The following is a 26,914-nucleotide window of genomic DNA, read 5'->3' on the forward strand; positions in this document are numbered from 1 at the left end:
GGTTCGTTATTTGATATACAAAATTTCTGAACTCTTTGCTGTGCCTATATCCTCCATGTTATTTTTATTCTACTTTGATATTGATTATACTGAGGAGAGGCAGGAAGCACACCAGTTTATGAGGGGGTGCCTTACAAGTTTTTCTCTGTCTCCATCTGCTGGAAGGGAGGCAAAACCCAGCAGTCTGGACTGATCCTTGGTACTACAGGAAAGAAAATTATCAGGTAAGCACTAATTTTCTTTTCTATCTGTCTCAAAACTTCTCCCTCTCAGTTCTTTCACTTTCCCCACCCCCTGCTTCCTTTCTTCCTCACCCCCAGCACTCTCTCTGCTTCGTCCTCCCCCAAATAACCCCCTGCCCAGATCTTTCTCCTAACCCTGCCTCCCCAAGCTCCTCTCTTAGACCCTGCCCCCTTGCCCCTCTGTGTCAGCTGAGTGGGAAGACCAGGACCGCTCAGCCTCCTGTCTTCGGTCCTGTGCAGCCTCCTTTGTTTTCCAGCTTGAGTGGACTGACATTGACTGATCTGCTTCCTCCTCCTCCTGTTGAGTGAGCCAACGCTGACACATGCTCCTTCCAGCTCACACAGCTGGTTCCTGGTCCCTGTGCCAAATTCTGCAAAGCAAATGCAGAATTCTGTGCAAGAGGTGAATTCTGCGCTGTGCAGTTGCGCAGAGTTCCCCAGGAATACTCTTCCCATCGGATTTGCAGCAGTCCTGCCGCCCGCCGGCTGTGTATCCTTCGACACAGTTTGTGAGCAGTGAGAGGGGCTAATCCAACTTTTGCATTGCTGGCTTTTTAAACTTGTTCCAGCAGCTGGCCTGACCCAATAAAAACTAGGCAGTTAGTTGGCGGCCCTAGATGTGCCAATTGGTCTGTATTTGTCATCATTTCCTGTGCTACTCCCCCCACCACATCCAGGTTCCTCTCTTTAGTCACCTCCCCCACCTTTTCAGGTTCCTCTTTCTTCAACATCTAGGTGCTCCTCGCCCTTTTTTTTCTTCTTCAGTCGGGTCCCATTGCTCCCTTTTCAGGTTCTCTTGCACTTCCTTAACCTCCAGATTAGTCTCCCTTTTCTGTTTTCAGGCTCCACTTCCCTAACCTTCAGGTTCCTCAGCCTCATCTCCCCCCCCCCCCCCCTTTTAGTTTCCTGACCCTACTTTCCATTCAGGTTTCTCACGTCCCTCTGCCTGCCTGCAGGTTCTTTTCTTCCTCTTCCCCTCCCTGCTGGTTCTTTGCTTCCACCTCCCTAGTATCTTTACTCTTCCTCTTTTGTGGGGTTCTATGGGAAGCTGATCAGTGGCTGCAGCAGAAGGAGGACAGGGAAGGCCTGCACTCCTGTTCCCCTCCCTGTTCTCCATCCACTTCCCTCTCACAGCCTGGGCTTCTTTTTTAAACAAAAAGCTCAGGAGGGAGAGGAACAGCAAGCAGGACCCGTTCTTCCACTAAGAAGAATTAGGTAGTCATTTAGGGTGCCAACATTTTTGGGTGAGATGGGGGGGGGGGGGGGGGGGCCATCAAAATCCTCAACTTGCCGACTACTCACTTTTAAGGCACGGTATTACAAGAGAGAAGGGATGATGGCTAGAGGTAGGGGATGGAGACAGGAAGCTGGGGGGAGTTGTGGACAGAGGGTGGATGAGTAGAGAGAGAAGGGGATGGTAAACAGGTGAGGGTGGGATGGGGGGAGAGAGAGAGAGAGATGCTACTGGGCAATGAAAATGGAGGCAACGAGGTTGGGGTGATGCTGCTGTGCTGAGCAGGGAGTAAAGGGGAGAAAGAGGAGATGCGGGGAGGGAGGAGAAGAAGAGAGGAGAGATGCTACATGGGGATAGAAAAAGATACACTGGGCACTGTGGATGGGATTGGGGGGGGGGGAGGGGGATGCAGGATTTGGCAGAGGATGAGGAGAGAATGAGAGGTGGATACTGAATGGGGTGGATAGTGAGAGGGGTGCTTTGCCAGAATTGCCCCTGTATGTAAGGGGAAGAATGCAAGACTGAGCGTTTGCCTAGGGCTCCTAATACTGTTAAACGCTGGCTCTGACAGCAAGGGAGCATACCCTATCCTCCTCCCTCTGTCCTCATACAGCTGCACCCCCTGTCACCAACACTCTTACAGCAGGAGGGATGGGGTGGCATTTGGGAATGGCTGGTGGAGGCCAGCCTCACTAGATTCAGATAAGTTTTACTGGCACAAGTGTTGCCAAAGTAATATACAGAATGATTACAATAAAAGGGTAGGAAAAGAAGGGAAAACAAATTACAAAGTGGGCTCGTCCGAGCTAATCTCTCCTCAGGAAATGAAGTGGGGTGGAGAGAACTATGACCCCCCCCCCAGCAACTCACTTTGTTTGTCCTGCTGCTGCAGCCCTGCATCAGGCTGTCCTGCTTGGATTGCCCTGTGCCCCGCAGTTCTCTCCCATCCTACCTCTTTTTGGCTGGATCAGCTCAATCCAGGGGAGGGGGGAGGGGGGCGCAGCTCCTGAGGGAAAGTGCATTTCCAGGAAACTCCCACCCAATGTAGGGAGAGTTGTCAACTCCAATCAAAGGTGTTACATTCCCCTGAAATGCTCTTCACCTTTGTCCTCTGTCTTTTAATTCAATAAACTTTATTGGCACGATCATCTCTAATGTGGCCAAAGTAATAGGTTAAGGGGGCAATTTTGAATGTCCCACAGAGTTTGCATTTTTAACTCATATTGCAGCCAGTTTTCAAAGGAAAACTACTTGCTTGTCATTCTCTTGATAATTTGCATCTGCCAAGCATGCATGCTAAAAATCGCTACATGTATTGTACTTTGCATCTCCTGTTTTGGGGCCGTTCGGGGTAAAATAGCAGGCATACATTTGAAAATAAAATGCACATGTGCCGTTTTACTCACCCGACTCTACACGCCCCCAGGAACAGCCCTAAAAGTACCTGTGCTGTGGAAGCCGTGCACCCTGTCAGCTGGACAGAGGAGGGAAATTTTCAGCCAAGTTATTTTACCCCAGTAAATAGCTTTTAAAAAATGTTCCATCCAAGTGACACAATACAGAGGAGAAGAAACGGAGACAATTCCCAGGTTTTGGTGTTGCTCAGTATCCTCCCCTTGTCAGATTATTTCTCTGCCTGGTGGCAGGTATCACAGATTTTGCTGCTGTTTCTTCTCTTTCCCCAAAGGATTATAGAGAGATTTATTTTTCCTGCTTATTCATATGCAGGATTTTCTCTGTCAGTTTAGTGTATACCAGATTTTTTATTTATTTATATTCCACTTTTCAACACAGACATTACATTCAGGTACTGTAGGTATTTCCCTATCCCCAGAGGGCTTACAATCTAAGGGGGTCGATTATAAAAGCATTGCTTGCACAAAAACGACCACATACACACGAGCAACACTCATTTTAATAAGCCGCAAAGTACACGCATTCATTCCCGCGCATGCGTCAAGAATAAGGGGGCAGAAAGCTTGTGGCATAGGCATTCCAGGGTGGGGGTCAAGACTTGTGCGCATAAGTCCTCTTTTTAAAAAAGCTGACCAAGGTGCTCGCGTCGGCTGGTTATATCTGCGTAACTTTACTGCAGGGCCTGATGAGGAGCAAGTCTGGAGATCTCGGGTTTTAGGGCGTTTAGCATAGCATGGGGATTCAGGTTCAAGTGAGGTGCTTGCAGGGTGAAGAACCGGAGGGTCTTGTAGACCTCGATTATGAACTGGTGGACTACTGGGCAAACTGGTGGACTACTTTGAAAAACTGGTTTTTCCCTTGCTCGAGCATGTTTTTAAAACCACCTGCATACACATGTAAAAGTCACTAAAGCCCTAGCAGAAATACGTATGGAACATTGTCTGGAGCCACCTCTTAAGATCACACACACAGGAGGGGTATTTTAAACGATACATGCGCAGTGATTTAAAATTGCCATTTTTCTCATATACCGATACAGACGTTTATGGGTAGATGCTTATTTCTTTTAAAATTACCCTGTAAGTTTGTACCTGAGGCAATAGAGGGTAAAGCAACTCACCCAAGATCACAAGGAGCAGCAGTGAGATCTGAACCTTGGTTTCCCTCGTTTAATAACCCACTGCTCTAACCACTAGGTTACTCCTGCACTATGTGGCGCTATACAGACATAATATATATATAATAGACAGTCCCTACTACTTAGAGCTCACAGTCTAGTCATCTTTTGTATTTTGAACAGTACAGGAGGAAATGCATTTCTGTTCTGTTTCGCCAGTGTTGCACTGCAGACACAGTCTGGCTTCTTGGGGTTTCCAGTTCAGTTTTTATATGCTCATTTCTATTTCAAATTTGGGGTCACTTGGTGAGGGTCTGCCTGTGTTTTGCATGTATTCTCAGACCCAAACTTCCCATTCGGCGGTGTAGTCAGCTGCATAGGAGTGCTTCCTTCTCTCTCCTGGCTGCACTTTCTTCTAAGTGCCACTGGGGAGGAGTGGCACCGTCCTGTCAAGGCGCAGGGGCAGACAGGTAGCATTTAGAGTACTGTAGAATTGCTGCCGTCCCTCCCCGGCGCCTTTAAGGGATAGATCCGATAGGATGCTGCTGCTCAGGCTGAGTGGCACTTGAGAGAGAGAGGAGAAAGCACCTCTTTCACTATGTGGCATCTTTGGATAGACACCCCCCCCCCTCCTTGAAGGAGGGCACTCCCCGCACCTTGGAGGTAATTTTCAAAGGAGTTACATGCGTAAATGTAACGTATTCTCATAGCAACTTTCAAAAACCATTTACTTGAGTAAAATGCACTTACTTGAGTAAATCCTATGGACAATTCAATGGTATGTATTTTAGCAATTTTCAAAAGCCCACTTACTCCAGTAAAGTGTATTTATTCGAGTAAAATCCAGTTTTACTCGAGTAAATGCTTTTGAAAATCAGGCCCCTTGTGTCTAGTGATTCCAAAACACCTAAATCCGGTCCTGGGTAAACTGCTAGCATGGAGGTTCTCTAGCAGTCCAGCTCCTCCTTTTTAATAAAGGGACCTGTGTAGTCCAGAAAACTCATGTAGAACATCTTTTTGTTGGTCCTTTGAAAGCTATCGCAACCATACTGTGACTCCAGTTTTCTACAAGACCAATAAGCAGGGCTAGCCCTAGGCTAACATGCCCTGTATGAAAACTGAAATTGGTGCCCACCCCCCCCCCCCCCCACCCCCCATCCCATGAGAGCAGCTGTGGTACAGTATTCCCTCTTTTGGCAGTGGCAGTAGCTCCAGCAGAGTATAACCATCTTCCCCCCTCCTTCACCCCACCCTCCACACTTCCCTCACCCTCTGCACAGCATCAGTACCCTGCTCGCTTCCCCCCCCCCCCCCAGGCATCATATGGAAGAATACGGGAGGCAGGGGGAGCAGCACCCCCCCAGAGCACGGCGCCTTCTACGGCCGCACAGGAGTGGCACACTTCAAAAGCTGGCCCTGCCAATATAGCTAGAAGGACTGCTCGCTCTCTCTCTCTCTCTCTCTGTTTTTTCTCTCTGTCATTTTCTTGGGTCCCTCTCTCTCTCCCGCTGCAGTCCCACAGACAAATTAGTGGCTGTTAGCAGAGCAGCTCTTGGCCTCCTTCACAGCCTCATTACACAAATTACAGGCAGCAAAATGGCATACAACCCAAATTAGGATTCCCTCCTCCTCCCCCCCCCCCCCCCCCTTTCCTTCCCTGGAGGGAATGGCTTTTGTGTGTACTTGTGCGTGTGTTCTGTTTGACTCTATATGCCAGGCTGTCAGCGAGGTTGCCCACCTCACCCAGGTTAAGCTGAATAGGCTGATCCAGTCCTGGTTTAGCCTCATCATATCCATGGCTTTGTGGTTCTGAGATCCCTGAGAAAAGCCGGAGTTACCATCTCACAGAACCAGGCGTGGACCAGCCTGTTCGAGTTGACTGGGTGAGGTGGCAGCCCCACTATCAGGCAGTGTGTGTACACAAACCAAGTTTATATATATATATATATATATATATATATATATATATATATATATATATATAAAATAGCAGATTCAGGAAACTGTGGGCATGATCATTTGTACACGTGCATTGCCAAAGTAATATAGAAAGTGGTTAAACAATAAGAGCCAAAAATATAATAGTAAAGATTATGGTCAAATAAAACTGCAAAGTACAGAAAGGACAATAATGAGGTCTATTCCAGGATTCTGTGGATGTTCAGTATTTGCTCTGGTCAAAGAATGCTGTCACCTCGACCTGGTAACCTCTGGTAACTTCTGGTGTAACATTTCTGCATGAGGGTAACCTGCACAGAGCCGCAGTTACAACCCTAAAAGGAAGGCATGGGGGTAACCTGCACAGAGCGGCAGTTATAACCCTAAACAGAAGGCATGGGATAACCTGCACAGAGCGGCAGTTATAACCCTAAAAGGAAGGCATGGGGGTAACATGCACAGAGCGGCAGTTTTAACCCTAAAAGGAAGGCATGGGGGTAACATGCACAGAGCGGCAGTTTTAACCCTAAAAGGAAGGCATGGGGGTAACCTGCACAGAGTGGCAGTTATAACCCTAAACAGAAGGCATGGGATAACCTGCACAGAGCGGCAGTTATAACCCTAAAAGGAAGGCATGGGGGTAACCTGCACAGAGCAGCAGTTTTAACCCTAAAAGGAAGGCATGGGGGTAACATGCACAGAGCGGCAGTTTTAACCCTAAAAGGAAGGCATGGGGGTAACCTGCACAGAGTGGCAGTTATAACCCTAAACAGAAGGCGTGGGGTAACCTGCACAGAGTGGCAGTTATAATCCTAAACAGAAGGCATGGGGTAACCTGCACAGAGCGGCAGTTATAACCCTAAACAGAAGGCATGGGGTAACCTGCACAGAGCAGCAGTTAAAACCCTAAACAGAAGGCATGGGAGCAACTTGCATAGAGTGACAGTTACAATCCTAAACAGAAGGCATGGGGGTAACCTGCATACAGCGGCGGTTTAAACCTAAACGGAAGGCATTGAGGAACCTGCACAGAGCGGCAGTTATAACCCTAAACAGAAGGCATGGGGTAACCTGCACAGAGTGGCAGTTAAGAACATAAGAGCATAAGAAATTGCCATACTGGGTCAGACCAAGAGTCCATGAAACCCAGCATCCTGTTTCCAACAATGGCCAATCCAGGCTACAAGTACCTGGCAAGTTCCCAAACACCAAGTAGATCCCATGCTACTGATGCCAGTAATAGTAGTGGCTATTCCCTAAGTCAACTTGATTAATAACAGTTAATGGACTTCTTCTCCAAGAACTTATCCAAACCTTTTTTAAACACAGCTACACTAACTGCACTAACCGCATCCCCTGGCAACAAATTCCAGAGCTTAATTGTGCGTTGAGTGAAAAAGAATTTTCTCCGATTAGTTTGCAATTTAAGTTATATTGTCTTTTATCTCCTACTTCCTCTATGTATCCTTCTCCTCTCTCTCTCTCTTCATGCAGTATCAGTTTGATACCTCCTACTTCTCTTCTCCCAATCTTCAGTAGATATACATGGGCCCTGGATGGGGGTCCATCTCCTCTCCTCTCTCCACTTGCTCCTTCTTCCTTTCAGGATGGCTGGAAGTCATCCTCTCCTTGGATCTTGATGATCTCAGGTCTTTCGTGCATGACGGGAACCTCTCCCATTAGAGTGAAGAGCAAACTTAAATTAGTTTAATTGAGTTCCAAGAGATTGGGCACTGCAAACTTAAATAAAATTAATTTAAAGAGTAGAAAGAAACTGCCATCCAAACATAAGGTCTCCATGGAGGCTGTAATTCAATTAATAGAAAAGGCAGAGCACAGCCAAGACATGCCACCTCTTAAAAAAACCCAAAATATTTGTACTATTATTCTGCCTCAATAAAGATAAATGAAAAAAAAAACAAAGTAAAGGAAATCCACCAAACAAAATGGTGATCAGGCATTATGAATCAAAGGGACATTCCATTATAAGCTTCCACATGGGGGAGCTGCAAACCCACAAGGTTAATATCATGTCTCTCCCCACACCAATGGTATATTCCTTTAACTAACCTTTAGTAGGGGATTGATAAGATCCCTACATATACTCTTACCCACATTGTGGTGGAGGGTGCTCCAATGGGTGGGGTTAGACTGGGGGAGACAAGTATGTGCATACTTTTGGTTGGGGAAAAAGTATCCACAGAAAAAGCAGTTGCAAATTTCAGTGAGTACTTTTCCCCTGGGCTGTTTTCAAAGTTAAAGAATGCATGTTCTGTTCCTTTAAAGACTAGTGCAAAAAGCACAGATAGAAAGGGGCTGATTCACCGAAGTGTGTTATGTTTTCAGTGAGTACTTTTCCTCGGGGCTGTTTTCAAATTTAAAGAATGCATGTTCTATTCCTTTAAAGACTAGTGCAAAAAGCACAGATAGAAAGGGGCTGATTCACCGAAGTGTGTTATGTTTGAAAGGCAAACCTTTCAGGGTTAATATGCATAGCAAACGTTTGCATATTGCTGGATTCACTAAAGCTGGGGTATGGAAATGAGTGCTTGTGAAAAGATTTCCATAGTAACAGTGGTCCGGCCCCTAGCACTACAATAAATCTTTGGTCCTCTGAGCTTGCCAGCCCTAAGTTAGCACAGGAGGGGATGAGGGAATCTTAGATTCCCTTCTTCTTCCTAGCACCCATTTTTTTTAATTCACCCTGGAACCCTCAAATCCATACTGTTTCCCCTACCAACCTATGGAACCATCTTCAGGCCTCCTGCTGGCAGAAGATTACAGCTTTCCCACTTATCAGCCTCAATATCAAGTCTAAAATTTTGCTGATTGGCAGTGCTGTGCACTATGATCTGGATCAGGAGTCTGGGGTGACTTGGGCAGGAGGGGTAAAATAATTCTGGGATCGGCAGGAGGGGAGGGGGGGGAGTAGTTTAAACATGAACTAGGAGTCTGTAGAGGGCGTGGATCAATTTGCTAGAAGGGGGATGTAAGAATGGATCAGGGTACTGCGTACTTCCACTTTTTGCCACCTGTCTACATGGTGGGACATTTTTTGAGTGCTAAATTGTGTCTTCAGAAATGCCCATCATGTATTGCAGGTTAATAAAAATAAGATGACATGAGCGAATGAACTCATTTTCACCTTATTCACATAATTTAAATATATGTCTGTAACCCCTGTACCAAGGGGCCACCTTCCAAGACCGAGGGGAGCATTTGGCTGGAACAGTCTTTCACAGGGCGTGTAGGATGAGGACAGAATCTCCTGTAAGGCCAAACTGGCTGAAGACACTTCCACACACAGTCCATAAACTCCACTGTTCGAGCAGTACATGTGCTCCAAAAAAAAGTCAAAATTGATTTTAAAAAACACAGAAGTAACGATAGCCAAATCATCATGTTTAAATCATAAGTCCATTCCCATATCCACTTTCCTTGCCATCCTGGTCAGATCACAAGAAAACACAATTCAAAATTCCTAACTCTCATAAGGTACTCCTTGGGCTGCAAGGTTACTCCCTGAGTCTTAGGGAATCTCCAGTTCACCTTCCCTTTGATCAAACTGGTGTAGAGGTTACTCCCAACACCCAGGGCCTGGTTCAATCACCTTCATACAATCTTTAGATGTTCTCACTTCTTCACGGGGGGGGGGCATTCAAATTCACACCACTCTCCTCACTTTCTTGCTCACAGTTTCTCTGCCTAAATTTGAGGACCCAAGGGAGGTCCTGGATAGATGATTCCTTCTCCATAGAAGTCCCAACTGTTTACTCACTCTTTAGAAGCTGTTTGGATTTCAGACACCTCCCTTCCGGAGCTGCTCCAGAGACAGTGCACCCCCCAAGTTCTTTGGAGCCAGTGCTAGTCTCGAGCTCCCTGATGAAATAGCCAGCCTGATGCCTCTCCCCTAGGCCCAGCCAACCCCCACAATGCACTTCCTCAGAAAAATCTCTAAGCACAAAATCTCTTCTCTTTCATCCAGTAATTCTTGACCTCTACAGCACTCCTCAAGACCAGGAGAGCTGATGGTAACTTTCTGAAGATCCTTCCCTCTCGGGGGCGGCTCAAGGCAATTTGCTGCCTGAAGTAAGGGATGAGACGGTGCTCTCCCCCCCCCCCCCCCCCCCCCCACACACACACACACGAGGAGGCACGGCGCAGGTCAAATCACCCTTTGGAGTCTTGCCCTATCAATGATTTGAAATGTTGGAGAAGTGAGCAGGCAGGAGTCAGAGTTCCCAGAAAATGTGGCAGATAAGCCTGTTGGTGATAATATTTCTAGGAAAAATGGCAACGCTGTCACACGCCTGGGAACCCTACCATCTGCTTCCCAACCTTCCTCAGCCTTTGCACCCTGGGGAAGTGGGAGATGGGTGAAAGGAGAGGATCTGTGCACAGTACGTTTTCTCAGGGCTGATGCAAGGGTATTAGGTGCTCAACAATCTCTACAGCCTTGTGCCCACCCCCGCTGTCACCACACATGCAATTAAAAATTATGCATTAAAAATAACAGATTTTACATGCAAAAGGACATTCAAAGTACAGTCTTCTGATATAAATATATCACTTACAACAACATGGATGTTATATTAACTTGCATTTTAGGAAAATGCAAACATTACACCAGGCCCTAAAACATCAATACATTTCCTATTAAGAAAGCAGAACAAGACAGACTGCTATAAATCCCTACACAGAAAATGTACAGGTGCAGAATACCTCATCTACTTCTCACATCAGAACACAGACAGATTCTCACCAAATACAGAATAAAATGACCATAAAGCACAAACAGAAATGTGCAGACAAAAACTGAACTGGAAATAACAAAAAGCAAGACTTTGCATGCAATGCAATAATAGAAAAAACAGAAACCAGCATTCTTCATAAAACAATAAAATCAGGAAATATCAATCATAACAGTAAAACCATACTAATATAAATAGATATTTCAAGACAGACAATGAATAGAATAACATTCATAAGAACATAAGAAATTGCCATACTGGGTCAGACCAAGGGTCCATCAAGCACAGCATCCTGTTTCCAAAAACTAAGTCTATCCCATGCCACTGATGCCAGTAATAGCAGAGGCCATTCCCCAAGTCATCTTGATTAATAGCAGTTAATGGACTTCTCCTCTAAGAACTTATCCACACCTTTTTTAAATCCAGCTACACTGACTGCACTAACCACATCCCCTAGCAACAAATTCCAGAGTTTATTTGTGCCTTGAGTGAAAAAGAACTTTCTCTGATTAGTTTTAAATGTGCCACATGCTAACTTCATGGAGTGCCCCCTGGGTCTTTCTATTATCTGAAAGAGTAAATAACCGATTCACATCTACCCGTTCTAGACCTCTCATGATTTTAAACACCTCTATCCAGGGCCGCCATCAGGGCAGTATTCTTGGGCCTGCAGTATGGGGCCCCAGGATCTACTGCCACATATGGGGGCCCGCCGCAGCCGCCAGGCGGCAGGTGCGCTTGGGGGATGTATTAGTTCATGGCAAAGAGGCCCACTGAGGCTCTCTCCGACAGTCTGTTGCCCAGGGGCCTACTGAAACCTGGAGCCGGCCCTGGGTGCGGGCCCCAGAGAAGGGAGAGAATCAATGCTATGCGTGTCTTTTAGACACACATAGCATTGATTTACAGAGCACCGCAGACAGAGACTCGTCCGCGCGCTCTGTCCTGCCAGCGTTCACTGTCTGACGCGGCTGTGACGTCACCGCCGCGTCAGACAGTATGCGCCGGCAAAGCGCGCGGGCCGTCGCTGTCTGCTTACTGTATGGGGCCTCAAAATTCCTGATGGCGGCCCTGCCTCTATCATATCCCCCCTCAGCCATCTCTTCTCCAAGCTGAAAAGTCCTAACCTCTTTAGTCCTTCCTCATAAGGGAGCTATCCATCCCCTTTATCATTTTGGTCACTCTTCTCTGTACCTTCTCCATTGCAACTATATCTTTCTTGAGATGCAGTGACCAGAATTGTACACAGTATTCAAGGTGCGGTCTCACCATGGAGCGATACAGAGGCATTATGACATTTTCCGTTTTATTCACCATTCCCTTTCTAATAATTCCCAACATTCTGTTTGCTATTTTGACCGCTGCAGCACACTGAACTGATGATTTCAATGTGTTATCCACTATGACACCTAGATCTCTTTCTTGGATGGTAGCTCCTAATATGGAACCTAACATTGTGTAACTATAGCATGGGTTATTTTTCCCTATATGCATCACCTTGCACTTATTCACATTAAATTTCATCTGCCATTTGGATGCCCAATTTTCCAGTCTCACAAGGTCTTCCTGCAATTTAACCCAATCCGCTTGTGATTTAACTACTCTGAATAATTTTGTATCATCTGAAAATTTGATTACCTCACTCGTCGTATTTCTTTCCAGATCATTTATAAATATATTGAAAAGCATGGGTCCCAATACAGATCCCTGAGGCACTCTACTGCCCACTCCCTTCCACTGAGAAAATTGTCCATTTAATCCTACTCTCTGTTTCCTGTCTTTTAGCCAATTTGTAATCCATGAAAGGACATTGCTACCTATCCCATGACTTTTTACTTTTCCTAGAAGCCTCTCATGAGGAACTTTGTCAAATGCCTTCTGAAAATCCAAATATACTACATCTACCGGTTCACCTTTTACTACATGTTTATTAACCCCTTCAAAAAAATGAAGCAGATTTGTGTGCCTTCGGTAAAGCCATGCTGACTTTGTTCCATTAAACCATGTCTTTCTATATGTTCTGTGATTTTGATCTTTAGAATAGTTTTAACTATTTTTCCTTCCACTGAAGTCAGGCTCACTGGTCTGTAGCTTCTCGGATTGCCCTTGGAGCCCTTTTTAAATATTGGGGTTACATTAGCTATCCTCCAGTCTTCAGATACAATGGATGATTTTAATGATAGGCTACAAATTTTTACTAATAGGTCTGAAATTTCATTTTTTAGTTCCTTCAGAAATTCATATAAAAATGTTCCCAAAGCCAATAAAATATTTAAAAAAAACATCAGAGACATCAAATAACATCCAATAATTAAAACTAATAAGGATTTTAACAAATTCCATACATGGGATCTTTAAATTTCCAGTTACCCTGACATTGTCCTGGAGTAGTGGGGGAAAGGGGCTACACATAAATTTTGTCTCACATACATATACTTTCTATCTCACACACACACAGTTGCTCACACGTGTGCACCCACACTCATGCACAGGCTCTCTCTTACCCCTCCTTTCCATCTCCTTTCTCAATCACTCCACTTTCTCTTTCATCCACCTCACTCACTCAGCCCCCTTTGCTTCCCTTCCCTCTCATCCACTCACTTACCCCTTCCCTTGCCCTCTCACCCACTCTCCTGCCATGCCATTCTCGCTCACTCACCCCCCCCCCCCCATCTCTTCTCTTCCCTCACACTCCACCTACTGGGTCTCTTCTTCTTCCTGCCTATGTAGTTCCCATCATAATTCTGTCCCGGCTCGAGGTTTCTCTTTCTGTTCGCGGGGCCCGGGCTCCCCGTGGTTATGTCATAATTTTGTGCCACTGCCGTCTGCTTCCTGCCTGCCGGACGTCACAGTTTCACGCTGCTGCTGCTGTCTTCTTCCTGCCTGTGGGGGCCTGGGATCCCCATGGGCAGGTTACAATTTCAAGCCTCCGCTGTCTTCTTCTTCCTTCCCGTGGATGTTTGCTTCTGCGTTAAGGATGCGGCGGCTGCCACAGAGGTATTTTGAGGGGGGGGGGCACTTTTTGCCGCCTCAGAACTTTGCCGCCTGAAGTTGCCACCTCACCCTGCCTAATGATAGTACCACCCATGTTCCCTCTCTCACTTTTATTCCTCTATCACACTTACGGTAGTGCTTCTGGGTGAAGCACCAGTTGTTTCTTTTTCCTTACGCTTGTGGCCTGGAACCCTTCAGAGACTCTCTTACCCCACCAGCAACTTCCTCAGTGTCCGGCCCCTTTCGCAGGTCAAAAACTCATTTTTTTTTACCAGGCATAACTTAAACCATTGGTCCACTTTCATGCTTGCCACTCTCACACAGCACACACCTCCACTGGGGCTGTCCTAGAACACTATCTGGAAATTTTCCAGTTCAAGAAATAGGATAAACTTTTGAACTTGACAAAAAAAAAACTCCACACTCTGAACATCCCCAGTGTCATGGTTGTGAGCCCTTGGGCTGTGGTGTGGTTGACGCAGCCTAGTAAGCGAACTTACTAAGCCCACTCCGACAGCTGGTGGACACGCTCTTACTGGGACTGGAGCTGGAGCTTCACCTGCACCAGCCCTGTTCCCCGTGGGTGGAGCCTTTGGGTTCCAGGGGCCGACAGCGTGGTCAGCGAGAGTCCATTCGTCCACATGCATGGCTGTGCTACTAATGACACTAACAAAGGCCCCGGCTAGGAGACCTATAAAGGCAGTCCAGAGTTGGAGGAAGCCTCCTTAGAACAGCATGCTGCCGGAGGCTATGCCAGAGTCGCTTCGGATCAGAGGTGAGGGGCGTAACACTTTTTTTCCATGACAGAGATGCACTTGGAGAGGATTCTGGGTAGGGGAGGATATTTAGTCCCATTCTGGATATAGATTTATTGTTCTACATCTGCAAAGTATGCATGTTGTTTTCTAATATGCTGCCACCCAGTGTTATCTTGTGAAATTGTTTAGCTTAGAGTCTCTGCATATTATAGAGCTCTTTATCCTGACTAGTTATTGTTTGAATGTTTCTGAGCTCCCTAATTTGATCTATTCCTGTTTTGCTCTGTCTCTCTCTCTCTCCCTCTCTCTCTTTGCCTTTCTTGTCTTCCTATTGGTCCCTTGACCCAAGGAATACCTGCAGAAATTTTCAGTTGGAAGAAGAATCATGGCAGGCTAACTGTAACTACCCTGGATGCTGTGCAGTCCTCCTGCCTGCAGGGGCCCTCAGTGGGCTGCATTTTGAACTGTGCTTGGTGCCCAAACAATTAGAATGGTTTCTTTATCTTCAGGCCACATTTCTTGGTCTCTCATTACATCTCTTGGTACGTAATGATCTTTTCTCTCTCCATACATGATATAGTTGCTTGGAATGACTACCTGTAATCATAAAGTAATAACTTGGTAGTGGGAGTGAGGCAGAGCTATGGACAGAACTAGGAGTGGAGTAGGGGTAGAGCTTGGTTGGAATCCGCACCCCCCCCCCCCCCCCCATCAAAAAGGTGTTCTGCTGCCCCTGGATTCAAACCTAAACAGATGGCACTGTGGTAGTAGCACCAGTAAATAGAAGACACAGGGGTAACTTGCACAGAGTGCTATTTACAACCATTAACACCTTGCTAGGCAGACTGGATGGGTCATGGTGGTCTTTTTCTGCTGTCATATACTATGTTACTATGTTAGAAACCTTTGATGTTCTCAAAATTGGCACTAGTTTGATTAAACTACAGCACCTCCCACTGGGGAGTGGGGGAAACGACGAGATCTCGGGGGAGTAGGGGGAAAGGACAGAAACCTGAGGAGAAGAATCCTGGACACCCCAACTTTGGGGTGTCCAGGATTCTTTGGAGAGAACTCTTGGAGTTTCAACAGATAGAAATCCTAAGAGGCTGACCAAGTGAAAGAAGAATTTCAGAAAAGAGAACTAGAGAGGATTTTGTCCGTGAAGAAGTTTTAAGCTGAAAGAAGAAGTCGTTCCACAGAGGACTGAGTTCTGGAGTTACACTTCCCTGATAAAGAGGTTAGCAAGACTTTCTAAGTGGTAATGGAGGAGAAGCTGAGAAACAGATACTGACCCTTAGCAAATAGTTACCAAATAGGTATTGGGGAGAGTCCAAAGAAGGAGGGTCCCTGACCACAAGAGCTTACTGGAAAAGAAATGTGTTCATTGATAAAAGAAAGAAAGACTGAGTTATATTTTTGGGAGAGTTTTGGATGTGTTTCGCAATGATGCATTATTAGTTAGTGTGCCAGAGTTGTGAACGTTGTTTTTACCTGTTCTGCCCCCATAAACTGTGAGCAGATTTGTTGTTTTTTGTTTATATATAAAGTTTTTCTGTTCTTACCTGTAAGCTAGTGTGATCTCATTGAAGGACTACAAGACCCTAGAATCCTGTAGTTTTGTTGTTTTTGGCTCTTTATGGTCACGTTTCTGGCTCCTACTGATTCTGGACCCTTCCTATTGGCTCAGATTCTGGTTCATGCTTGCTGGGAGGCTTTCAGTATGTGTGTGTGCATCTGAGAGAAAGAAGAAAGAAGCAAGCTGCCTCTCATCTCTCCTGTTCCTTGAAAAAGCATTTCCTTTTTACCATATATATAAATATATACAGACAATAAGTGTACTTAAATCTCCAGTACAATTCCTACAACAGCTATTTGAACTCTAGAGTCTGTGCTCTGAATCTGAGATCAACCTCTTCTCTTCCCTCCCCCTCAAGACTGCAACTAATAAGTTACATGTTTTGATTACCTTTTGGAATAAAACACTTTTGGAATTTAGACAAGATGTCTTCATTGGAGATTCAGTATCTGATTTAGGTGAATGATTAGTAGTATATGAGTGCTGTGAGATCATTAACATTACCTGCCATCAGTGCAGTATAAGACTTTATTTTGAACAGCAGCTTGGAAGTCAGTGTAGGGATTTTTGAAGTGAATGAACTGGTGTGCAGAAGAGCTGAGAAAGAGAAAGAATCCGTAAGGGTCTTGAAGAGAGTTATCTTTTCTCAACTTGTATGGGAACCCCAGAAGATTATGGGGGCAGCGCCTGGTCCATGATGCTTCCAGGAAGCCCCCAGTGCATAATTGGGATGGGGGCTACACCTACTAGCTACATACTGTATCATTCAGAAGACCAAGAAAAAAAAGGGATCTAGGAATAATCTCAGACGACTTGAAGGTAGTTATGGGGTGTCATGGTTTTGACTGCTAGATAGCCTCCCTATGCCAAGGTTCCGTCTGCTATGCAGCCTCCCCTCCACCAGGAGTCCTCAGCGAGCCCCGCTTCCAGTAGCACAAGTTACCTCCTCGCTGATTACCTGATGCCTTAGCCCCAGCCCTACTTAGCCAAGCCTATCCAGTCCCTCAGTGCCTCTTCATGGAGTCACCTCGGCTCTTTGACCTAGCCAGCCTTGTCTTGCTATACCTAGCCTCAGGACTTCTGCCTCACCTTGTGGCCTATCCAGGTCTCCTGTCTTGCCTTGTGGCCAACCCAGGACTTCTGCCTTGTCTAGTGGCCTACCCAGGCCTCCTCTGTTGCCTTGTGGCCTATCTGGGCCTCCTGCCTTGCCCTATAGCCTACCTTGGCTTCCTGCCTTGTCTGTGGCCTTCTGCTGTGCTCTGTAGCCTACGTTGGCTCCCTATCTTGCTTTATAGCCTTCCAGGCTTCCTTGCCTTGTTCTGTAACCTCCTGCCTTGCTCAGTAGTATTCTGAGCCTACCTATCCTACCTTGAGGACTCTGGGCCCAATAGAATTACCTTGCCCTGTCTCATACCCTGTTTGGCCTTTTTGTTTCCAATTGCTTGTCTAGTTCTGTCCTTGTCCAGTCCTTGTTCAGTCTTGTCCTTGTTTAGTTCTTGTTCAGTCCTTGTCCATAAGAAAATGCCATACTGGGTCAGACCAAGGGTCCATCAAGCCCAGCATCCTGTTTCCAACAGTGGCCAATCCAGGCCATAAGAACCTGGCAAGTACCCAAAAACTAAGTCTATTCCATGTTACCATTGCTAATGGCAGTGGCTATTCTCTAAGTGAATTTAATAGCAGGTATTGGACTTCTCCTCCAAGAACTTATCCAAACCTTTTTTAAACACAGCTATACTAACTGCACTAACCACATTCTCTGGCAACAAATTCCAGAGTTTAATTGTGCGTTGAGTAAAAAAGAACTTTCTCCGATTAGTTTTAAATGTGCCCCATGCTAACTTCATGGAGTGCCCTCTAGTCTTTCTACTATCCGAAAGAGTAAATAGCTGATTCACATCTACCCGTTCTAGACCTCTCATGATTTTAAACACCTCTATCATATCCCCCCTCAGTCGTCTCTTCTCCAAGCTGAAAAGTCCTAACCTCTTTAGTCTTTCCTCATAGGGGAGTTGTTCCATTCCCCTTATCATTTTGGTAGCCCTTCTCTGTAACTTCTCCATCGCAATTATATCTTTTTTGAGATGCGGCGACCAGAATTGTACACAGTATTCAAGGTGCGGTCTCACCATGGAGCGATGTAGAGGCATTATGACATTTTCTGTTTTATTCATCATTCCTTTTCTAATAATTCCCAACATTCTGTTTGCTTTTTTGACTGCCGCAGCACACTGAACCGACGATTTCAATGTGTTATCCACTATGATGCCTAGATCTCTTTCTTGGGTTGTAGCACCTAATATGGAACCCAACATTGTCCAATCCTGTCCTTATTCAGTCCTTCCTTGTCCGGCCCTTCCCCTGCCCTGTCCAGTTCAGTATCATGTCTGTTTTCCAGGCCTTGCCCTTGAAATTTGGTTTGAGCCAAGCCAGTACATGTATCTAGTTCCCAGCCACTACCTGTGCCAACCCCTAGCCAATACTTGTATCCAGCTCCCAGCTAGTACCTATATCCAGTGCCCAGCCAGTACTTGACTCTAGCTCCCCACCTGTGCCTGTATCCAGCTCCCAACCTGCTCCTGTACCCAGCTCCCAGCCATAATGTTTGCCAGGAGAAAAGTCCTACCAGCCCCCAGAACCCAGGGGCTCAACCTGTGGGTGAGGAGACTGGTTAGGCAGAAGACCATCCCTAGTCCTGCCTTGCAGCCCTGTGCCACTTTTGCAGGGGTGCTCTCTGAGTCCAGCTGCCAGACTGTGACATGGGAAGGACAATTTTTAAAAGCCATTGACCTTGGTAAAATAGCTGGTAAAAGGGGCTATGTGAAAATTGCCCATCCTTCGCCTGGCTGGAAGTATGTGCAGGTTCCACAATGCATGTAATTTTTGCTGGGTTAATGGGAGATAGGGATATGCATTTGTATTACCTGAATGCGAAAAATGAAAATGAATAGGGCCAATTCATTTCTTTCATGGGGATCCAAAACACATTGAGAGGTCCCTGAATTAAACTAACGAAAAAACAAAATCTCCCATTGGGCCTAGGCCTAGGCCCAAGGCCCAAGGCCGGGGCCTCACCAATGGAATATGCCGAGGCTCAAAGCAGGGGCCATGGCCTATGCTCGAGTGCAATACCGGTGCCTCGGCCTAGGCTTGGGCTTCACCTAGGTATAGGCTGTGACCTGATGCAGGGGCCATGGCTTGCACCCAAGCACAATGCTGGGGCCTCAGCCGAGAGCCAAGCAAAGGCCTTCACCCCCCAAAACATTTTGCCAGGGTCAGAAATTTCACAATCCCTGCTGACCTGATTTGTCAGGCCTGGGTTCAGGCTCTGGCCTGGGTTGGGGCTCTGGCTGAGGCCCAGGCCCAGGCGGCAGGACTCTGCCTCTGGGCCAGGCCCTGGGGTCAGTCCTGGGTTTGAACCAAGGCCCAGGTGTTGGGATCTGGTCTCTGGGATGGGCCCAGCATCATGCCTGGGTCTGGGCTCTGGCCTGGTCTAAGGCCCAGGTGCAGGGACACAAGCTCCACACTGGGCTCCAGCATCGGACCTGGACCTGAGTTCTGGCCTAGGCCAAGGCCCAGGTGTTGGGACCCACCCTCCAGACTGTGCTCTGGCATGTGCTTTGGCTTAGGTCTAGGCTTTGGCTTAGGTTGAGGCCCAGGAGTTGGGACCTGTCTTTGGACCGGGCCCTAACATTGGGCCTGGGCCCAGGCTCTGGCCTAGGCCAGGGCCAGGCCTCGGGATTCATCCTCCAGGCTGGACCCTTGCATTGGGCCTGAGTTTGGGCTCTGGCCCAGTCGTCGGGACCTGGCCTCCAGGCATCTGGCCTCTGGGCCAGGCACTGGCATTAGGCCTGAGCGTGTGCTGAGGCTGAGGTCCCAATGTCCGGCCTAGGCCCCAGAATCAGGACTAGGCTTCCAAGCCTGGGCCTTGTGTAGGGCCTAGGCCAGTGATGGCGAACTCCAGTCCTCGAGTGCCACAAACAGGCCAGGTTTAAAGAATATTCACAATGAATATGCATGAGATAATTTGCATACAAACTGAGATCACAGTTACCTACTGAAGCCTAGGCCTATGCAAGGCCGAGGTTTTGGGCTTGGCCTAGGCTTTGTCAGATTTCCCCCGGACAAACTAAAGAATAGCAGGTAACAATTACAACTCACAATGCAAAACATTCTAATCCTCATATTCCTTGCACTACCTCTTTTCTAAAAGAAGACCCCTCCCCATGAAAATTCTATTGGTGTTATACCCGCCTAAACCCTTTTATCAAACAACATGCCATTCCTTAGAGTGAAATGAAAAACCAACATTGGTGTGAAAGGATTCCCATGCCTTTGGAACATCATTATAAAAATATCTAATTAATTAAGTCACATATTCCATAGTGTATCCCTGTGAGAGGAACTTTTACCAGGCAGATTCTGAGGGGGCAGAAGCTTCCCTCTAATGACAGGCTCTATTTTGTCTAGCTGCCACCAGCATGTGTACTACTAGACTTATCCCTCGCCACTTAACAGGAAAAGTGGAACCAGCTGGCAGACTTAAAAGAACCACAAAAGGGTCATATGGCAAAAGAATTCCAGCAAAGTGATGGACCCGCGAAGGAGTTGCAGCCCAGTAGATTTTGATTTTGGAACAATCCCACCAAATAGGAATAAAAATTCCTTTCTCCCCACGTTCCCTTCAGCACAAGACTTAGTCCCTGAGCCTCATTTTTTTTTTTTTAATTTATCCAGAGTATAGTACCAGTGATATATATGCTTATCACTTATCCTGTGAAGTAACACACATGGAATTTCCCTTCTTAGTCCTTCATAAAATTTGTTTCCAGATAGCTCCTGAAATATCTCTTCCTACATCCTTTTTCCAATGATATTTTATTGATTTAAGGGGATCCTCTAGGTGTAATCGTAATCGGTGATACATTTTGGAGACTGCCCTCTTTCCAGCCTGCTCTTCTTTTGCCAAGAGTTCATAATCTGTGAATTCTCTCCCACACACATTTTTGAGAGAGTGATGATTAGTAAATAAAACTTTCAGTTGTAAAAACTGAAATATAGACTATCTGGGCATATCCTCTCTCTCTGACTTAGTTGCTGGAAAAATAAGAATTGCCCTTTTTTTAACATCTGCCCTATTTCAAAATACCCATTATCATACCAAGATGAGAAATTCAGTCTTTTACAATGATCTGGAAAATCCAGATTCCCCCATAAAGGAGTAAGTGGTGTGGGAATTGATGACATTTTTGGGTCTCTAGAATCCTGTTTAAAGTATATAGAATTACACTTATAAATGGGTGTTTATTCCAAATATCAGTTTGCTTTTTTATTGGAATCCATGGTGACAGAACTAACTCCTTCTCTCCAGCCTAAATTATCTCTAAATCTACCCAGTGCTTCTCCAGAATTACGGTGCCAACTAATAATACTCTTTAAATTAATCGCTGTCTGATAAAGCTTGATGTCAGTTAGACTTTGACACATAAACACCCCATATCTTTGTGACAAGTTAAACCTTTCCAAGAGATCCTGGGTTTCTTACCTAACCATATAAATTTGGATAAGGATGTATGCAGTGATGCAAAAAAATGAGTCAGGTGCTTTAATTGGCAATATAACAAGTAGAAACAAGATTCTAGGAAGAATATTTGTTTTAATGGTTGCGATCCTACCCAACCACGAGATTGAGTATACTGCCCATATTAATAAGTCTTGTCTAAGCCTCTGCAGAAGTGGCAGGTAGTTTAATGAATACAAACTATCCAGATTCTGAGAAATATTAACTCGTTATTATTTTATTGATGTGTGAGCCCACTTAGATATTTAGCTTGAATTTCCATTTTCACGTCTTTTCTAACTTTTATCTCCAGAATTTCCATTTTGTCTGCATTAAGCTAAGAACATGATACTTTGCCAAAGGTATCATTTACCTTCATTATTTCACTCAATGAACTAACAGGTTCCCTTTCATAAAATAGAACATAATTTGCAAAATGGGCAATTTTCTGTTTGTTCTGCTTTGCCACCCGTATCCTCTTCTTGATAGTCTTATCAGGCCTAATTTTAGCTGTCTGCGGTTCTATTGCCAATGCAAAGAGTGAAGGCGATAAAGGGCATCTCTATAAGATTTCCTGCCCAATGAGAACATTTTTGAGGTGCATCCATTCATTTTAACTTGGCTTTAGGCTCTTGATACATACACTTAATCCAATTCAACATTTTTTTTCCAAAACCTAACTTTTCTAAAGTTTGAAAGTATGAAACAGGGACCCCCCCCACTCTACCTGCTTGAAAGCCTTTTCAGTATCTATCAATAAGAGAGTGTCAGAAAACTCTCCGTTGTCCAGTTGTGTTAAGCCTACACAACACCTCACAATAATATCCTCCCCACTGTCTTTCAGTTACAAAACTGATCTGATCTCTATGTATCACCCGAGGAACAATATCAATATCAAGAGAGTCCAATTAATAGGAAGAGCTAACAGTACAATACCACATAAAAAGGCCATTAGCCTAAATGTCTAAATATCAATCAAACCTTCCTTAATAGTCAATACTGACCCTCAATTTAAGTTGCCATCATAACAGATGGAGATGGAGCAAATAACTTCTGCTGACTGTTAATTTATTTATTATACATTTTTATTATCTGCCCTTCCACAGTTCAAAGCGGGGTACAGATTAAATGTACATAATCAATAAAAACAAAACATTAAAAGACAAATGACAAAATAAAATAAAAAGACATAGGGGCCAGTAAGAGGATCGTAATCATGTGATTCATATGCTAATTTGAATAAATGAGTCGACCATTTTTTTCAAAACAGGTTTTTTTTAGATATTGCTACAATAATACTTATCTTATTCTGTGTCTAAAGCAGCGGTCTCATTAGCTTTTGCCGCATCTTAAACAACATATTTGGCCATACCAGGAGTCTTATTTCAGTTGCAATAATCCAATAGGACTTGTCCTATGGCTTCATTACTCTGCAGATTCTTTAGGAGATATGGATCTAAAAAACAATTTTTTTGAAGCTTTACACGATTCTTCAATTCACACCTAACACTAACTGGAGAGTTGTCAGACCAAACTATGTCTCCTGTCTTAGCATCTCTTAGAGCAGACAGCCATTGCCTACATTTAAATAGTGTGTCTGTTCTGGAATATGAATTTAAGGAGGGCCGAATAAAAAGTATATTCCCTTTCTTTTAAATGCATATTATCTCCAAAGATCACTCAAACCACAAGTCTCTATGTATTGTTTAGGAAAGTAAATAAATGAAAGAGGAAAAAGAGACTACTATGATTTCTAAAGCAGTAGCTGAAAAGGTAAGGGAAAAGGCTTAGGGCCGGATTTTAATACCTACGCGCGGGCATATATTTGTGCGCGCAACCCGGCGCGCACAAATCTATGCCCGATTTTATAACATGCACACGCAGCTGTGCGCATGTTATAAAATCCAGGGTCGGCACGCACAAGGGGGTGCACACTTGTGCACCTTGCGTGCGCCGAGCCCTAGGGGAGCCCCGATGGCTTTCCCTGTTCCCTCCGAGGCCGCTCCGAAATTGGATCGGCCTTGGAGGGAACTTTCCTTCCGCCCCCCACATCTTCCCCTCCCTTCTCCTACCTAACCCCGCCCCCCAGCCCTACCTAAACCCCCCCCTAACCTTTATTCCATAAGTTGCGCCTGCTGATCGAGTGCCAGCGTGTGATCCCCCGGCCCGGCGCACCCCCTGCCCTACCCCTTTCACAAAGCCCCAGGACATACGTGTGTCCCGGGGCTTGCGCACATCGCCAGGCCTATGCAAAATAGGCTTGGCGCGCGTAACCCCCCTACGCGCATAAATGCAGTTGGATTTACACGCGTAGGGCTTTTAAAATCTGCCCCTTAGTGTTCTTAAACTACAAGAGATGGCAGAAAGAGGAAGATGGGCAATAATATCTGGAAAAGCTAAGAGAAACTGGTAAAGCGGTCAGGAACATGAACATGTAAATAAAAGGAAAAATAGTAAGCACAGTAAAATGAGGGGACAAGACTTTTCATAGCTATGTTAGTGATAGGAGGAAGTGCAAAGGTTACATAGTGAGACTCAAGAGGTGAAGGGAAGGAATATGTAGAAGCTAATGAGGAAAAAGCAGAATTCTTTAATTAAATTTCTGTTCCATGTTCATTGAGGAAGGACTAGGAGTAGGACCACAGAAAATGGACACAAATAGGATTGGAAGTGAGGTAAAACTCAAACAATTTCAAAAGATTGTGTTCGTGAGGAACTAGCTAAACTGAAATTAGATAAAGCACTGGGGCCAGATGGGATGCATCTGAGGGTTTTAAGGGAATGCTGGCTGGCATTTTCAATATTTCTTGAGAATCAGGATTAGTTCTGGAGGACTGGAGACAGGCAGATACTGTTCCACTTCTTTACAAAAGTGGCAGTAAGAAAGAAGCTAGGAACTATAGGCCGGTATGGAATCACTGCTAAAACAGAGGATAGTGCAGTTTCTGTAATCAAATGTATTACAAGATCTGAAACAGCATGGTTTAACTAGATGTGTTCTCAGACAAATCTAATCAATTTCTTTGACTGAGTGACCAGAAAATTGGATCGGGGAGAGTGTTAGATGTAATGTACTTGGATTTCAGTAAGGCCTTTGGCACAGTTCCGCATATGTAATTTATAAACCGTGGGCCCTAAAGTAACTGACTGGATGAGAAATTGGTTGCATGGGAGGCAGCAAAGGGTAGTGGTAAATGGAGCTCATTCCGAGGAAAGCGATGTGACTGGAGCTGTGCCACAGGGATTGGGCCTTGTAACAGTTCTTTTCAACATTTTTCTGATATTGCAGAAGGACTGTCTGGAAAAGTTTGTCTTTTTACAGATTATACCAAAATCTGCAACAGGATAGACACCTAGCAAAGTGTGGAACACATGAGGAGGATTGTAGCAAAGTTTTAAGAATAGTCTAGAGACTGGCAGCTGAGATTTAATTCTAAAACATGCAGAGTCATGCATTTGGGCTGCAAAAATTCAAGGGAGAGGTACAGGCTACATCAGGGGCAGGCAACATTATTGAAGTGGTGTGACAAGATTTAAATCAGGGGTCCTCCAGTGCCACAAGCTGGTCAGCACCCTGATTCATACAACTCTTGAATATTAATTTTAATTGACATTACTTTTCAGTTAAAATATTCAGGAGTTATCTAAAAATATGATTGAAATTGATATGTTTTCCTCAAGTAAAATTATAAAAAGGAGAAGAGAAAAATGTCTCGTAACTCCCTCCCCCTCCTTGCCAATATACCACCTATTAGGAAAACAGAACAGGCCAGCCTGCTATAAATCCCTACACAGAAACTACATGCTAGCTACATGAATATCTCACCTCAGTCAGACACACAGAATCTCAACAAATACAGAATAAAGTGGCCATAAATAAGTATAAATAGAAACATGCAAAAACTGAACTGGAAACTGCAACAAGTCAAACTCTGTAGCAGTACAACAATGGAAAATCAGGAACACTACCATACCTCATAAAACATCAAATAAAAAAATTAAGAAATATAAAACATCAATTATAATAGTAAATCCATATTAATAAATGGAATAAATATTTCAAAACAGCTGACAGAATAATACCCAATAATTAAAAACTGATAAACATATTTTTTTTACATTTTCCAAACACCAATACAATATATCTAAACAGCAAACATCTATTAACACTGAATAATTAAAACATATAAGAATTAAAAAAAAAAAAGTTCTCCATACCTGGGAAGTTTTGATTTCCAGTTATCCTTAGATTATTATAAATTAGTTGGGGTGGGGGAGGGTGCACACAAACTTCCTCTTCTCTCTGTCTCATATACACGCACTCTTCAACACACACACACTCTCTCTCCCTCCCACATGCAATCACACACTCTCTCTCTCTCACTCTCTCTTTCTCACATGCAATCACAATCTCTCTCCCTCCCACATGCAATCACACACTCTCTCTTTCTCACTCTTTCTTTCTCACTTGCAATAACAATCTCTCTTCCTCCCTCCCACACGCAATCAAATTCTCTCTGCTATTCAGCTGCTATTTAGTGCTGTGCCATCCCATGGCGTGCTGCTGCTACCGTGCCAGTAAAAATGGCTTTGTGTGCCACAGGTTGCCTATCTCTAATCACAAAACAAGAGTGGGATCTGGGGATGATCATATCTGATGATCTCCAGGTGGCCAAGCAGGTAGATAAGGAGATGGCAAAAGTCAGAAAGATGCTTGGAGGCATAGGGACAGAAATGGTCAGCAGAAAAAAGGAGATGATATGATATTGCCCTTGTCTAAGTCCCTGGTGAGCCCTCATTTGAAATACTGATAGTAGTTCTGGAGACCACACTTCAAAAGGATATAAGCAGGATGGAGTCAGTCCAGAAGGTGGCTGCTAAAATTAACTAGTGATAGTCATTGTAAAGCATATGGGGACAGGCTTAAAGATCTAAACATGTATAACCTAGAGGAAAGGCAAAATAGAGGAGATACGATAGAGACATTTAAATACCTCAGAGGTATCAATGCACAGGAGGTACCATCACTTTCAATGGAAAGGAGACTTTGGAATGAGAGTTCATGTGAAGAGGACAAAAGGGATAAATTGAGGAGTAACCCAAGGAAGTATTTCTTTACAGAAAGGATGGTGGATGAATGAAACACCACAGTGGAAGTGGTGGAGACAAGGACAGTATCTGAATTCAAGAAGGCATGGGACAAGCATAGGAGATATCTGGAGTAGCTATGATTTCGAAAGATGTTTCTGTCATCTTGTGGAAGAAATTGGGGTGCAGTTATAAGAGTCACAGAGGGGAAAGAAATGTTTTTTGGTGTTCTCCCTGTCCAGC

This window comes from Rhinatrema bivittatum, chromosome 1, assembly GCF_901001135.1.
Source record: "Rhinatrema bivittatum chromosome 1, aRhiBiv1.1, whole genome shotgun sequence".
Lineage (NCBI taxonomy): Eukaryota > Metazoa > Chordata > Amphibia > Gymnophiona > Rhinatrematidae > Rhinatrema > Rhinatrema bivittatum.